The sequence below is a fragment of the Thermobia domestica genome, chromosome 1, assembly GCF_964235325.1.
Source record: "Thermobia domestica chromosome 1, izTheDome1.hap1.1, whole genome shotgun sequence".
Taxonomy (NCBI): domain Eukaryota; kingdom Metazoa; phylum Arthropoda; class Insecta; order Zygentoma; family Lepismatidae; genus Thermobia; species Thermobia domestica.
Window position 1 is genome coordinate 52598913 of NC_137454.1, and position 14225 is coordinate 52613137.

Here is a 14225-nt window from a genome sequence, read left to right on the forward strand (position 1 = left end):
GGCCTGGGAACAATAAGTGATATACCATTGGTGCGATATTTGCCTGGTGAGAATGAGGAAAATCCAATAAATCCTCATTCATGATGGCTGCCCTGAAAAAGCTTTTTTTATATTTTTCGACCGATTGACCCAACCAGGAATCGAGCACGGGCCCACTCGCACCGAAGAATAGAGCGTTAGCGAGTATGCTACACCTGGTCACGTACATAAAAGCTTAAAAGAAACTAATGTAATTAGCGAAAAAGTATTCGACTGAAAATCCTAACAATAGCAACATAATATGACTCGAAGTACATCTTATAACTATAAATCTTTAATGTTCTTTTCTTCTCAGAAATATACTTCGTTGCTAATATATTGCTACAATCTGCGTTTTAAATGTGTTCCCCACAACGTTATATTGTGCTAAACTCATATATCACAAAAGGACTATAACTTGCTTGGTTGAAAATACTTATAATGCGAATATAAACATAAAATGCACTTGAACCTGTATTTTACATGCTAAACTAACTGATTATGGATGTGTTTAATCAGACGTGACTCCTTATTTATGTATTTCTTAATATTTGAAGTTAATAAAAAATAATTCAAAAATTTAAGAAAGCTGATAACTTAGCCATGTATGGAAATTATATGTTTCAAGAGAACCTCATGATAATTGAGATGGCAGAAAATAGCACTTCTGGCAATAGAGACCGCACTTTTGGGATATTTTCGAACGTTTATGACAAAAATATAATAAATAGAATTTTCGTTGAACATAAACGCTGAAGTTTTGATATTCATATTTCTTAAATAATATTAATATAAACGTTAATACAATAGAATGTATCCTAGATCATAATATGGACAGTAAAAATGTAAGAATTAACGTAGAATATGAAAATTAATTTGCTGAGGTCATAAGTAAACTTGGGCCATTAGTATCTTCAGGACAAAACAATAACATTCCGCATTATACTATTAATTCAGCATACTTGAAAAAATATCTCCATTTTTCAAACATTTAAAATACTCAATAAGAATTATGATATTTCCATCTAAATTAAAACATAAGCATGTGGTACAAGTTTACAAGATGAACGACATTAAATCTGAAAAATTGCAGGACGATTACTTTGTTGGTGATATTCTGTATTCTTTTTTAAATAATTCATACACAGTTGTTTTTAAGGAAATAATATTGCAATAATTGTAACAAGCTACCTACAAAGCAAATCAATTAAAACCAACGGTTTCAAATATTAGATTTTGTGAAGAATGCGGTGAAGACTGATATACCACAAACGTATTTATATATATTAATATGATCAAAACCTTCATTCAGTTTATCATAGATTATCCTCATGGAAACTGTCAAACAAATATATATACATCAAATATAAATATATATATCAAATATAAATAACAACTCTCTTAAGCTTAGATTTTCGTACAACCTCTAAGACCTTTTAGAAAACGTGCGGCTCTCAGATATCCTTTTACAGCACGACGGTTTCTCCGCGCATTTTCACTGTGAAACCAAGCTTGTACTTAACAACGTTTTCAGCGATCATCGGATTGGCAGCGATGGACCTCGTCCATTGCCACTTCGGTCACTTGACCTCACAACGGAGGATTTCTTTTTGTGGGGAGGAATGTAAGTAGTTGTGACTGACACACTCGTAGAACATGGTGGACCTCGTTGCTGGAAATCGCATCAATGCCGCTGCTGTAACCATTAGTGATATGCCGAATGGATTTTTACCTACCAGAGAGGTTAGGCTTCTCATCTTTGTATTGACGTCAACGGCTATGAAGTCACTTAAAATCTTCCAACGTCTCTGAACAGTACAGTGTTTATGAGGCTTTCTCTGCACTGCATGGTGTGGCTAATTACAGCTACAAGCCACAAGTAGAGCAGATCATAAAGCTTTCGTTAAATGTGCTCTAATTGCTAAATTGTTTTCTTGTCCCCTTTCTTCAAGTCATTTTCTTTTGGTTTCGGATGCTGTTGCAGCGGTAGTCCGAACTGTGCCGATTTGCTTTTATTTATTTTTCTTTTGAATGTTCGCTGTACGAATTAGCGGCTTTATTTTCCTTTATTTTAAGTACGTAATATTGTTCCCGAAGAGGTTGGACCTGCTAATATGATGTTACTTTCAAGTTGTATCACAATTAGAAGAAGTCTACTAGACCAATTTAAACAGATAATCCCCATGTTTCAAGTCTGGGACAATACTCCAGGCGAGGGGGGTCATGGTTTGAATTGTGTTTTATTTACGTTGTGGAAGAATGTGACCTATGTGTACTAGAACATGTTACAGTAATTCTGTATGTTGCGAGAGTGGAACAGTGTTCGAGCAAAGGTGGTGATGGATACTATTTTGTTCTTTTGTGCTGCATTACAATATGAAACCAGTGCACAGTGGCCCAGACACCCTGCAACTCTGGTCAAAACCTCGAAATTCGAAATCACCACAAATATGAACACCTTGAACATTTAATAAGGAAAGATGTAAGGTTTGCAGAAAAATGTAGATTTTCGTGCAGCTCCTAAGAGTTAGGCATAAACTTAGTACCATTGTGCGAGACTTGAGTCGGTGGAAGAATTCCATGTATCTACTCTGGTAGCAGACGCAAAGTTCACGATTTAAAAACAAAATGTTTCGTATCCATGCGACAACAATGATTCTGCAGAATATTGTAATACATTCATCTTTCACGACACATACATAGAACTCTAATATACTTTCTTGTGCCAGTCAATATGTGGATAAATAAAATTAGATCGAGAACCGAAATTGGTATACTTGATATTGAATTTCATGTAGAGTTTTATTTTGAGTTCATTCGATTCCAGTTCTAAGTTGTGCTGGATGTGGGAATAGAGGATCTTATCTTTTAGAGGAAAGGACGATTGTTGCCCGTATTTGAACGATCTCGTTTGAAAGTCATATTTGTATGTGAGTAGGGTAATATATTGCGAGTAGTATTTTGGCTAATGACTGTTTCTCCTTGTCATTATCAACATGTCATACAAAACAACACTAAGAAGGGTTCTACAGGTTTATGAAAGGTAAAAGGAAACACGAACACCAAACGGCAACATCGCATTGATTTCTATGATAAAGAAACGTACACTGAATTGACTAGTACAATGTTTTGTACCAGCCAATTCATACGAGTCAATTCGCTGGACGTTTCGTTCTCAAGGAAACCAATCCAATGTTGACTTTTGGTGTCTTTGTTTCTTTCGTGTTGGTTTCTTATGTACGTGTCGTGAACGATAAATGTATAACAGTGTTCTGCGCAATGATTTTTTACGTCTAACAAGGAAATATTGTTTCGTTTTCACATCATGAAGTTTGTGTCTGCTACCGGAGTAGGTACATGGCCTTCTTCCACCGACTTTAATCATTCACTTTTGTCCAAACTGTAGGACCAAACCTGCAAACACCTTACATCTTTCCTTATTAAATGATTAAGGTCTTTCATATTTGTGATAATTTCGAATTTTGAGGTTTTAGCCTGGTTTGAAATTTTTCTGGACCACTGTGAAGTGCAATAGCAGAATATACAACATTGCTTTCTCCTTTTGCGTAAGTGGAACGGTGTTCCAGAACAGTGGAATATGTTGAAAATTGTCGATTAGCTACATGCTGATACCAACACTCACATTGGTCATATTTCAATATAGATCATGCGATATCACTAGTGACAATTCTTTACTTTCCCCAGTTTCTTCGTGAGTCCCTTTGCACAATTTCAACTTCGTCTCAGTTGTGGCATCCTTATTGCTTTACATCCGTCACATCACATTGCGAAGATTGAGGGAATGTTATTGGTGAATTGGCAATTGATTTCATATTCTTGATGCTCTCCCTTACATTTCCAATGGTTTGAACTCACATTTACTCAGTATTAGTGCATTTCTGAGCATTTTGCATTACATGTTTTCACACTTGTAAATCACTCTGTTTCATCTGTTATGTCCATAGACACCACAGTTCTCTTTCTAGAGCATTTGACTACAAATTTGCTACACATTATACTCAGAACGTAACTTCAGCCATTTTCCGTTCCTGGCTATTATGCAACCACACACAACGGGCATGATTTTCACGGCAGAATTGTATTTGATCAACATATCGATTTAATACAAAGGAATTATTATTACCTGGTAGAAACATTATCAATTTATGTTTATTAATATCATTTTTCATTTGGAAGAATATCCGGGACTCCTTGCGTTACTTTGGTGAATCCCTTGCGCCTGCAAGGTAGGCTTGTGAAACATACATAATTTAATAGACCTTGTCAGTTAATTATTTACCTGCCTTCTTTATGTTGTGTAGTTTCTTTGCTATTGGAGTTTGAAATTATTGTCAAAGGTTTTAGTCATCTTGTATGTCCAAATGTATGTTCGATAGCCGAAATTTCAAAAGGGCTATTCTTTTTTGTGTCATCTCACAAGTATTGTAACTATTATTTTGCAACACCCAATATAAATAAAGGTGGCTATGTTTGTGACTTAATAAATCTTTAAATATTCGACAAAAATCGATTCGTTTTTCAGCATAGTTTTACGTTTCATTTTGAAGCTGTAGGATTGAGGATGCAGAATTGGAGATGTAAGAAAATATAAAATGAACTATATTTATGACAAATGCACAGTATTCGGGTTCGCTGGGATGTACAGTGACACTTACGATGCCATGTAAATCCACATTTGTACTACACGTACCAACATGGTGAGAGGGGCAAGTATCTTCAAATGATCAGTAGAATGTGAGGCCACTGGCGTTGGTCAGAAGAGTAGCAACAGTGCAAGACATGGAAAGAATGTGTGATTCCCTGCCATCCTGGGATATGATAAGCCATATACCTATACACATGATGTCATAATTCATAAACTCTTACTTTCTAATTTTAGAGCTGTGAGAGTCTTTGTTTAAGTATCGACCAGATGTGTTCAATAAGCGAAGAATCGGGGGAAGGCGGTAGGTAATGAAACGGAGTATAACACATTCTACATAAGGGTGCGTGTTACCGTACTGAAATGTAATCTTTTGTTAAATGAGAAAAGGGAACATTGACTTATCCAGCTCCCCGTCAAGTTGTAGCTAGGTAGACAAACTTCCATCAAATGAAACATGAACATGTAAGAAAACACATTGTACTTATATGATAATTCCCATCATCAGACCGGGGAGATCCATAACGCAGGCGCCGCTCAATTTAATGTGACAGTTTTTTCCTGATGTAGATTCGACATCACGATGCTGCAGGGAGAAGCAGACTTGACTGATACTTTGTATCCTGCAATGCGTCTGTAAAGGAGGGACGTTCGCGACATCATTGTAATATAATATATCTATCCTACGCTGTCATTGAAGCCGCAGATATGAGCACAAATACTCTGCCAAATGTTGCAGAAATGAAACTGGGGAACTGACTGTTTGTAAAAACTGCTTGGGTTAGGGTGCGGGAAATCAGTGTTCTATCAGCAAGGTAAATATGAACAAAACGTCCTTCTGACCCATCTCATCGCACAGTCATCTGGGTGCGTTGCATAGTGTTCTTTTTATAGCCGTCGCGTCCATGTTCAGTTTCCTCTGGTCGCATTATGTCCACTTTACTCGCGTCGGACGATACATCACACTATTTATCATCGATCTAAAGTCAAAACCTGCTTAGAGGAATGCTGAGTTCAATGAACGGGTATCTTTTAACCGCATGTTCACACTCAGACAACAACAGTCACCTACCAGTGAACTGTTACTCTCTGGGTGGCACATCTTGCAATCACTAGCTGACATACCACACGCCCCTGTTATTCACGGTGGTGTCCTGAAAATCAATTGTTTATCCTTCTGTGATGTACGTATTTTGTGAATGTGGATTTCCTAAGGGTCTACTTTTTATGATGGTTTTAAAGACGAGTAGTGTAATTCATTCGTGCCATTGGTGCTCTTTATATTTTGAATTAATTGAAAAGTATATGGAAATGAAAATGGAAATGATTTTTGTACCTAAGCTGTGTACAAATTCATCGAATATATAATATTCATCTAGGTAGGTTGTTCAGCTTCTGAAACCCAGTACTCATTTCTATTATTTTCTTAGATATTAAACTAAATACAAGAACATATTTCATTGATCCAATAGATCGTCTTACTTTTTCAAAATCGACACTGTAGCCTATATATCAAACTATTCGTTCTCAGGTATGATGGACAGAGAAGATTAAGAAAACAGATACAACATCTGTAAGTAGTATGTGATACAGTAAGAAACTATTGGAATTAGTTAAAAGAGACGGGACAGAGTTAAAGGTTGATCTAGAAATCTGACCCATTTGAGCCGTCATAGAGAGGTGACAATATACCAAGGTATTTAAAATTGTAAAAGGAGTCACATAATTTATCTATCTTTTCTTATAGTCAAATATACTTATTTCAGCATCCAAGCATCTCAGTCTATGATTAGGAGGCAAAGATAAAATATAAACATTTCCATTTCACGAATTAAAACAGAAAAAAGTTTCTACCTGTCATAGACTTAAACAGGCATCGTTTGAATTCGCGAGTCACACCTTCACCGAATGAAGTAATAACTGTTCGGAAAGAGTCTAATATTGCCTAATATAGTCTGATGTCTAATATTGCTTACCGAAGTTCAGAAAAGTACAATTTCCTGCTCGAAGAACACTTCTCCAAATCTTAAATGTGCACGCAGTTTATCACATTAGCGTACTGCCTTTATTTGAGAATGGAAATTTGTTATTTTGAACTTGAATATGTTTTGTTCTCGTAAAGCAAGGAATACATGCAAATAAGGTTCTAACTATTATAAAAATGCATAAGTATTTATTTCATCTGCAGCCCAATATAATTGAGAAACTACTGAATTAACAACATTATGAGATGTAACGCCCACGTAATATCAATATTAATAATAATAATAATAATAATATCATTACGAGACATTGCAGAGTGCAAGTAAACCTTACCAGACGGTTTTTAATTTGATGCTATATAATCAGCTTATGAACCTGTAATGTTATTGTTAGAGGGTTATTAGAAATACTGCACCATTTTATTTGATGGATATTTAAACAAGGCATCGAACTCCAACTCTGTTCGTATTAGATTTTTATGCCTACGAGACGGTTTATAAATGAGTAACGTGTAGTCAAACATCGAACTTTAAAGTTATTGTAACAAGAGCTTTACATTTACTCCTTCAGTTCTTATCAACATACCTTTGAACTAGCATCTTAATGCAGAATCATCACCGAAAATTATATTGCATCACCGTCAACCGTACCCGAGATGTTGTAAGCAAGTCACGAGCATTAACATTGAAATACACTTAATAAAAATAAAAATAAAAAAATAAAAATAAAAAATAAAAATAAAAAATAAAAAAATAAAAATAGAAATAAAATAAAATAAAAATAAAAATAAAAAATAAAAAAATAAAAATAAAAATATAATAAAAAATAGATGTAAAAATGAAAATGAAAATAAAAATAATTAAAAATAACAGTGGCTTCTATACAGGTGACAATATGGATATATGTTTAATCTTGTTCATATGTTGCTACCATAAACTAACTAACGTATGAATATTTTCGATAACATTAATGCGCAGTTATTCTAATCAGACCTTTTTTCATATATTGTGTGTTTTTGAGAAAAAAATGCAAGTATTATCGTGTTTATTATACAATTTATGGTGTTTGCATATATGGAGTGTTGCCCATATTCTTCATGTTTTTTTTAATGGCAAGCAGTTTGTAAATATTTCTTCCTTAGATTTATAGGAGTATAACATAAGAAGTTATCACAGGAAATATTAATTATTCGCTTCTTGTGATTAAGAACTCGTTATCAAGTTTACAATAGGTGTAAATTTGAATGCCCTAAACACGTTAATTATTCTGTGTCACGCTTAGCAAAACTGTGTGGAACGTTTTTCTTTTCATTGAAACACAACTGTATCTTGCATTTGTCAAAAAAAAAGTGTATCGTTTGGATGATGGAAGCTTGCATGTGGTTTTTGACGAATTCCGTAGGGGCGAGTGATCCTCTGGATCCAGTCTATCATTCTTCGGTGCAATAGATGAACCCTTGATTTTTTCGATGTTCTTCAATATCAATGCTCTGCTTCTGTCCTGTTTATTTACCCTAGAGCCAAGTTGAATGAGACAACATGTTAAAACGACTCTGAACATATTATCTTAGAGAGACTTACGTTCTTAGCTTGCTGATACGTAACAATAAAGAACCCAGGAGCGTATAACGGAAATGTCTACTAAGTGAACTAAAAGACAAAAATACAACTTCCTTGACGTCATTCTGATACGATATATTTCTATGTTACTGTGTTGCAATTCAACATTACCCATTTGCTTATTGCTGACAGGCACAATATATAGGTACTTAAACATGCTGATTCTCTTTCCTGCCATATCTTTTGGTAACTCGCCTACAAAGTTAGACAATAGGGATACATATGGATTGTAATTTAAGATAATAATTTGTAGATCTTCACCATCAATAATTACTTACAATTCATTAGGAAAAACACAAGGTTTATTTCGCAACTTCTTGTCTATGGGAAACTTGTAATACTTTCCTTTTCCTTTGCTTTGTACAAAGCACTTAATACCTCTTTTGAGCAGGCAAACTGTGAAATGCAGAGATGTGAACTCGATCAAAGAAGGGTTTATATATTTGATTTTACAGTGGTATCTCTTTAGAGCCTGATGACTACTTTACTGCTTCACTCTAAAGTCAAGTTCGCTATCAAAACGAAACCAGGCAAGATTCTATTGGCCACTATATATATATATATATATATATATATATATATATATATATATAAATTTTGCGACCATTGCATATCTCATCAGGGAGAACAAACAATTTATATATCCCTATTTATGAAGTTTGTATTTCATGTAAACTTTCAAGTGGTACTTAGATTGTGTTAAGAGTATTTGTTCATCTATTGACAACCTTCCACTCATGAAATTATGTAAAAATCTCTTGTTAATATAATCCAAAACAGAAAGCAGTTTATAAAGCTAATCATAAGTTGGGTTCTATGCTGTTTGGTATTATCATTGAAGCATAAAACACTCCCCAGTCTTTCAAATATCTTCTCAGAGTGTTTCATTAATCAAGTCATTTCCCACAGTTTCGTCCCAGAGGTCACGGACATTACTTGAATGAAACACAGAAATAATCATGCAAATTTCAAGAATCAGAATATCAAACTTTTGATAATCAAACACTTTAGAATATCAAGCACAGACACATTAATCGCCTTGCTTGTGTTCAACTTGGTACAGTATATATTTGTTTCTACAACAATTTTATATAAGTTCATTTGTAAAGAAATATTTCAAAAAATGGTATGCATATTCTAAAATAGTAAATTCTTGAGACAAAGTTATGTCTCCATTCATTAAATATGAATGATGTACTGCCGAATTAGCAATTCTTCCGCTTCCAATAAGTGCTTCTCTTCATTTTTCGTCCTATGGAACACTCAAATGGCGCATGCAGAGGTCATTCTAATGGAGTTTCAGGTACACGAGAAACAGACAATATGGCTGCTTCTAATGAAGTTCGAGAAACAAAAGTATTTGACAGGATAGCTGTGTGTGGCAAAGACGCAAGAACACAAGCAATTGACGGTATAGCTGCCTGTGATGAACATAAGTAATTGATAGAAAAAATGAAATAATTAAGTTTTACATCAAACGGTTATGCACACGATGTTTGTTTACAACAAAGTTCACGTGGCGTGAGCTGGGATCGAACCAGGGACCCCATGTAACAGAGGTGAACGCTCTATCACTGAGACACCGTAGCCGGCAAAGAATTGATAGAGTCGCTGCTTGAGATGAAGAACCAGGAACACAGGAACTGAGAGGATTTGTTTCTAGTGATACCTCACAGGTCCTAGTTGAAAATACCCGAAACATTTTCATCATTTGGGTGAAATGGTTGACGATATAAAACGATTCTTCTCCAGATTCGGAAACTGCAGCAAAAGAATAATCAAAATAAACTGATATATCATTGTCAGAAGCACTAGGTTACGTCTTCAATTCCCCGTCATCACTACATATATATTTAATTTGTCAGTATTCTAAGAAAAACTGCTTATCAAACATAATTGCAGTAGAAATGCATTTTATATTTTCCAAAATTAATTTGAAGTATAGGTTGCTAATTATATACTTACTTCCATTTATTTAAGTCTATGTTCCCAGTCATCCAAATCTGCATAATTTGTAGAGACATTTGAAACTGAGAAGTTTGTTTTAGTATTAAAAGTGAAAATAAATTTAACATGGAAAAGAAAAAATGAATATATACAATGGTCACCAATTTTAGCACCAAAATATTAAATTTGAACCTTTAGTGTATAACATATATTACACAATTTATTATTTAAACATATCTGCATGTTTAAAACATAATTAAAAGAGTCATATGAGACCGAATTTTGAATTCTCGATCTACAAGTTATACAAGTTTTCTTGGAGGACGGTGTGCCCCAACACGTTCCCCTAAAGTCCACATGTGATATACCTCTTTAAACAAGAGACGATTCCCATCCGTGGATGAGCGGGCTGTGGAACGAAATATTCTCTTTGTGATCGGAGATAATTTCAAGTTTGTGGAGCGCTTAATATGGAGAAAGTTTTCCGGCCGTATGATATTATGAGCTGAAGTAGGAAAACATGTAGGAGTGTAAATCTTTCCGATAGTGTCTATATAAAGAACGGACAGAAAATACAGTTTTCTCTGTACAGTCCGTAGCAAAAAGCCGGCAACATGAACATGTAAATTTATTCTGAAACGACGAAGTCTTTTCCTCCAAAATAAGAGTGCAGGTCAAGATGCCGAGTTTTTTCCTGAGTGATTCGTGCCACTTAGACGTTATGTTGACTCCCTTTGCTGTTAGGCATAATTTCGCAATGAACTCACATGCTCATGTTCCTGGTTTTTTGCTACGGACTGTATAAATCTGTGGAAATTGTGTTGGGTGTAGAATTTTTTTCGACTAAGCATCTGCTAGGGTTTCTAGCTGTTTCTTAACAGAAGTGCTCGTGAGATACTACTTTTAGACTAAAGACGACTGACCATATACAGATCTTACGTCTATGTTTTTACTGTCTTGCTACTGAAAATGAACGCTTTGGTCTAAACAAATGTACGTTTTTTATTGAATGTGATATTGTGAAAGATTTCAAATTTATATTTATATTTTATTTATGAAAATTAATAAGTTTGTTAGTTTATGTTAGTGTCACAGCAACAGGAATGGTTAAACAGAAATTCAGAATTTCATCAATTCACTTAAGAGTGTTATTATTATTATTATTATTATTATTATTATTATTATTATTATTATTATTATTATTATTATTATTATTATTAATATCAGTATTATTCAGTGTAGCCAAATGTTTTTTTGAGTGCGTTATTAGTTAACAACATCTCATGCACAGTTGAGGGTCATGCTATAGGCTGTTTAGTGATGGATAAGTATTGAGAGGCAATGTTGGACTGAATATGAAATCCGCGCTAAGTGACAAAAAAGGAAAAATTTGGTTTCAGGTAAAAATGTGCATTGTGGACTGAAAATGTGCACTGAAAATGGTAAATAACATCCACATAGATGTAACTACAAACGAAAAGGTTATTATTATTATTATTATTATTATTATTATTATTATTATTATTATTATTATTATTATTATTATTATTATTATTATTATTATTATTATGTGAAACGACACATGTCAAGTTTTGTTAGACACACAGTCAAAGACAATATTGTGTTCGCTAAGCATAGATAGATATTTCGTGAGATATCTGCGCATGTTACGCTGTTGCGTACACTTCGAATATTATGAATAAAGAGACGTTTGCGAAGAACCTAGTGTGTGTAATATAGTTTTCCTATTTTTTTTTTCTCAAAACTCTTTTTGTGTCATATGCTAGTTAGAAATAAAACGATTCAATTATTTCAGTTCCTCGATTTTAATACAGTTTACAGTTTCTATATAATTATTATGATTTATATGCACATTCAAAATAATCAATTAATTTAAAAATAATATAAAAAATGCCTATAATGCGATTCAACTTTTTTACAACATCAGTCAACGACTGCAACATGTGTTCTCGATATTACTGTACACAATCATAGAACATCATAGAACGTCCAGAATATCGCCTCAAAAGAATATTGAAAAATTCATTTTTAAACAGTTAAGATTTCAATATGTAGAGATACTTTAAGGTAATAGTTTGGGTAAAGTTGAATATGTGTAAACATTTCATAAAGTAATTGACAATGTATATCTTAAGAATTACCATTCAATTCCCATTCAGTGCATTTAAAAATTAAACGAAAAACCTTCAGTTTTACTACCCATGATTATGCCAATTAGGCTAAAGGAGACAGTGATGATAAGAAATGAATGAAATGGCGGGATGAAAAAAGTGGGAGAAAACGGGAGATCCCCGAGAAAACCTACACGGTGCTTCTACACCACAAGGTCTACAGAGCGAGAGATGGAATCGAACCAGGAACCTCAAGCACCGGATGTGAACGCTGTACTACTGAGCCCCCACATAATGTAGATGGAATAGTAAAACTACAATTTGCAGGCATTGAAAGGAGGGTGGCCCACTTCTTTAAGATGCTGTTCACCTCTAATAGAAAGTTTTAATACAACATTCTTAATCATGAACTCCAAATATATGACTTGGCTCTAATTAGAAATATTTGCTAGTTTACAATAAGAAATTAAAATTGTTACGAGATATTAAGGGAAGATTAGTTCTAATACATTAAAAATGATATTAATTAAAATTTGACTTTGAAATGTTTGTTTTGAATAATAACATATTATAGGTCAGAAATGTTAGAACATTACATTTAGCTTATTTGCTAATTTTAATCTTTAAAATGATTAATTACCTCTTACCTTTTGTCGCGAATTAATTCCTTTTATCTTGTGCCAATCCATCTCATAAGCAACTCCAGTCCTTGATATATAATTTTCTTTGTAAGATCTCAATTGATGGCTTGAATCATAGTGAAATACATTTTCAACAGGATCAATCCTATAATATTTTATATCTTTTCAACAAACTTTTGTATTAGTGAAGTTTACATTTCAAGTGAAATCATTACATTTCTTCGCATTATTGCATCTATGTTTGAAATTATAGATCTAAAATGTTTCATTAATATTCTTAGTTAACAAAACGTGGAATAATTTAGTAAGAAAGTATACTTAAGCAGAATCTTTTATACTATAGTTATTTATTTGAAGGAAGAATACTGAAAAGGTAATATCAAATAAAAGCTTACATTATCCTGAAACGCTTTCATAGTAGCGCATCAACTGAATATAAATATGGTAGAATGAATTCTATCCTAACTTCACGTTTTTTTATATATTACGAATATATACTTTAGTCGAACAACGGTGATCAATATGTAGTCGTTATATTGATATCAATCAACATCCATGCTGAAGACTCACACCAAGAACTAAGAAAAAATCTTACCATCCATTTATTCAATTTATGCATCTCTTATAGAATCATTTTTTTTTTTTGTATAATCATACACTTCCAATATAAATAAACCTCCCAATTCAAACCAACACTCTCGTACTGCTTTTCATAGCACATGTTACAAACACCTTTTTGCTCCGCTTGTTCTCTACATGAATTTATTACCTACTTTAGGTATTCTTTCACTTATGTTGGTTCAAACCGAATGTATCGGTGGCCGTGTAGGTAAATTTAAGTAAGGTGCTCTTAATTGTCTTGACTATCGTTGCCGTTGATTCGTAGCACCACTAAAAGAAACACATTCACTCGCATGTTTCTCACTATTAGATCCTGCAGAACTATAGGAATGCAAATTGCCTTTTATATTTGAATCGACAATTTCTCGAAAATTCCCCTTGCTCTAAACGTTGCAAGGAAGATAATGGATTCAGCTCACATTCACAACCAAATTATACTTCAAGGTTGGAGAGCCTAATACCTAATGCCTTACGCTAGTTATAGCATGCAGGGCCACTTTGAGGCCCCGCATTTCGTAAATTTCTGCTTATGGGCCCAAACGTCAAAATACGTGTCTCTTACTTTGGTCCCCGGTAACATATTCGGACACCAGCCAAACCG